Genomic DNA, 3,677 nt, shown 5'->3' with positions numbered 1-3,677 from the left:
CCTGGGTGAGGAGTGGCTGGGCAGGGAGGAGAGAGGAGCACATTAGCAAGAATATTACTAACCATCTTTGCTATGAAACAAAACCATTTATCTGGGAAGAGTTGAACCCCCACTGAAGTCAGAGGTGTAGTTTTTGGGGGACCCTTCTGCACTCATAGAAGAACAAAGCATCTCCTGAAATATTGTGGCTGTGTCAAATCATGGAGGTGGTGTGGGCCATGGACACCCTCTCTGCTCAGGGGGAACAGACATCATAAAACTTATCCAAGCCCCTTCTGATCACTCTGCTTAGCTGAAACCTCGTAGCAGAAATGCATCTTATGACTATTTAAGAAAATTATCAACCATGAAAGCATCTGGAAAGCTGCACCAACAGAGGTTTCAAAGAAAACAAAGCTCAGCCAGAAGGACAGAGCTAGTGGAAGGATCTAAAAGGAAGAGCTGGGAAAGAAGGAAATAATGTTTGTAGGTGTACCAGCTGGAATAATAACTGCCTTGCTTGTTCTCCTTGCAGTTTTCCTTGTTGCTCTTCATGGGCCAAGTCTCAGGGAAGGGAACGGGTCACCTGCCATCAGTGCTCCCTGCATTTGTAATCTGTTGCCTGTGCTTCACCTGTGACAGCTTTGTGCCTTCTTCTGTGGGCAGGCAGCAACTGTGCAGCAGAGGGGAAAGATGACCTTCCTCCACCATGGGCACCCGCTCCTCTGAAACTACAAGCCAAAGAAATGTTCCAAACCAGAGAGAAACTGCCCAAAGTGGGGAATTTTCCTGTCTAGCTTTCTGGATTTTATGTTATGACCTTTTACCATTTGTATTATACTATGTGGCACTGACACTGAATGATGTGGGTCCAGATTGCTCATAATATTTCTTATGGTCCCTTTCTGGAGCCCGGACATTCTTGGCTCTTGGTCCATTTTCAGCTGTGCTGCCAGGATGTATCCCTCAGAGCACACCAAACCACTCTGGCCAGTCTCAAACAGCCACTACAATAAAAGCAGGCCACCCTTCCAAAAAAACCCAAACCCAAACCCTTACCCAAACTCATTCTGTTTTGTTAATTTTAACACCATTATCAACAAGGCAAAATCCCCACTAAAATCAAGTCTGAAAAAGACTAAGACTGGTTCCCAAGACTCCTTCAGCTGCAATGTGATTGCGAAGAAATTATTCCTGTTGCAACCTCATGGCTTGTCAGGAGGGCCAAGCAAGCATCATCATTTCAGCACAACCTCTGTTTGAAGCCAGCCCTGTGCCCTCCAGGGCTCCAACCCCCTCCCAAGTCCAACAGCTCTTGTCTTGCCACCCGCCTCCGGACAGCGCTTCTCCAGGGACCTTCCTGTGGCCAGGCTGCTCCGGCGCACCACAGCCACGGCACACTTCTCTGAAACGTGAGGTTGTCCCAGTACATGGCCTGACCTGTGTTTCTCCTGACCTGTGTTTCTAACAACTGAGCCAGCACTGGTTTAAATGAGCTTTGTAGCTGGTGCTGGAAGCCTGATTTGGGCACCCTGGCTTCCGCCTGCAGAAAACACTGGTGCCACTGAGGGAGTTTCATTTCGTGTCACGGAGCTCCCACTTCCCTTCCCCCACGCCAAGTGCTGTGCAAACCCTGGAAATTCTCCCTCTCAACACTTTGTCACAGTATAATTCTATTATAATTCCTGACATTTGAGGGCCCTCTAACAATACAAGCTTTAAATTAGACAAGCAATACCTTCCTCGTTGCTCTCAGATAAATGAAAAAGTGCAAAACCTAATTTTCTGGTGCTCTGTTCTTTGCACTCATTCATTTTCTTTTAGACCCATAAGTACAATCCTGTCACTCTTCCAACATGTGTGGCTTGTAGGTATTACACAAAAGATGGCATTTCATGTTTGCTACACACATGTTTAGTAGACTTGTAGACTGGAGAAAGATGCCATGCTGAAGTAAAGATGCACTTGTAGGGTGTTTTTCACGTAGACATATCTTTGCATGCTTGTAAGGACTTAAACAGCACAAATGCATTTTTAGATCAAACAACAGACAAGGAGAAAACATGTTTCGTAAGCAGACAGACAACCTGAGTATGAAGTTGTTTGCAGAATCTGTGCAAATTTTATTTATGTTCCCTGGTCTTTGGTGTCTTCTGGGATCATGCATATTTTGCATTATTATCAAATATTTGCAATGATCCATACAAACAGCCTAATGTTAAAAGCTACTCCAAGTGTAACTCTACCCAGAGGAAAGATGCTAATCTGAGCTCCACAGTGACAGATTTAAAAAAGATGCTGCTGCAGTATGTTTATCATAAAATGAGGAAAATGTCAGAAAAATCAAAACTGCATAATTATTATTTTTTTACCAATAGATAGAGTAAGAGTTATCTCTATGTTGCCTTTCATAGTGCAATACTACTTGAAAGAGCTACAAATACCCAGCACTTCTGATTCCAGACACACTAGCCAAGGAAGGAAGGAAGGAGAGGAGTAAATGCTCAGCAAGCCGGTACTGTCAGAATATGTTTCACTGTTTGGTAATTATTTTTTTTTTTATTACTATGACAACAGAGACCATAAGAATTGTTTCTTTAATCCCAGCAAATGATAAGTGCAGATGAGACTTTTTTTGTTTTGTTTTGTTTTTGGTAAGTAAACTAATCACTTTTTACTTCTGTGGTGACACAGAGGAGAAAAGTGATGGCAGCTTCCAGAATGACCTGCCCTGCTCTGCCTCCTGCTTGCCCTGCTGCTTGTCAGCACAGCCTGTGTGGATGGTCTGCTGCACTGTGGCACTCGGGTAACTATTTTTTTTTAATCTCAGGAGGCATTTGAGAATGGCTCCACACTGGCTCAGCATTTTCTGTCTTGAAAAAAAAAAAAAGCAAAAAAAGCGCAAAAAAAAAAAAAAAAAAAAAAAAAAAAAAAAAGCAGCATTCTCCTTTTTAAAGTGTTTCCAAATCTTTTACATTTCTTTTCCTTTTTCTCTCTTTTCAACCCCCACCTTCCTTCCCCCCCCTTGTGGTCCTGGAGACCACCCTGTAAGTCTACATGACATCATGAGAGAGAATTAAACGCACTTGAAAGGCCACTTCTGTTTTGGTGGGAACTTCTATGCAATTGCAAAGTGCCCATTAAAGCACAGGTTGTTTCCTAGAAGCATGTCCAAGCCAGTAGCGTGCAAACCCCTTCAGGGCTTCTAGAAAGCATTCCCTTTTGAAATGCTGAAGGAAATTCAGAGATGAAAGGATAAGTCTCCCTGGCTGTGCATTTACAGTCTATTGTCTTCCATGAAGGATAGTATCACTCCTCAGTTGTGTTATTGCAGTTAATCCACTTAAATGCTATTGGATTTTCAGATGAGTTGAATTCTTTGCATCTGCTATTAAGATGCTTTGTTTAGATGAGAAAGGGCTGTTATTTAAATCACAATGAGTTCAGGGAGATGTCAGGGTGCAGCAGGCACCTTGTGCCAATCTGCGCCGGGGAAAAGGGGGCATGTTCCCTTCGGGGCGGCTGGGAGGGAAGGAGGATGCGAAAGGAGAGCGAGCTGCCACCGCCCGGCTCCGGCACCGATGCTCGGCGGGCTGGCTGCGGGGGGCAGGCGGGGGCACCCGGGACAGGCTGCGGGGGGGCTCGGGACCGGCTGCGGGAGGAGAACCGGGGCCGGTAGCAGGGCGGAGGTGGGGGGA

This window comes from Chaetura pelagica, unplaced genomic scaffold (genome assembly GCF_000747805.2).
Source record: "Chaetura pelagica isolate M959 unplaced genomic scaffold, ChaPel_1.0 scaffold138, whole genome shotgun sequence".
In the NCBI taxonomy this organism is placed as follows: Eukaryota; Metazoa; Chordata; class Aves; order Apodiformes; family Apodidae; genus Chaetura; species Chaetura pelagica.
The sequence above is the reverse complement of the archived record's forward strand: the minus strand, read 5'-3'. Positions refer to the sequence as shown.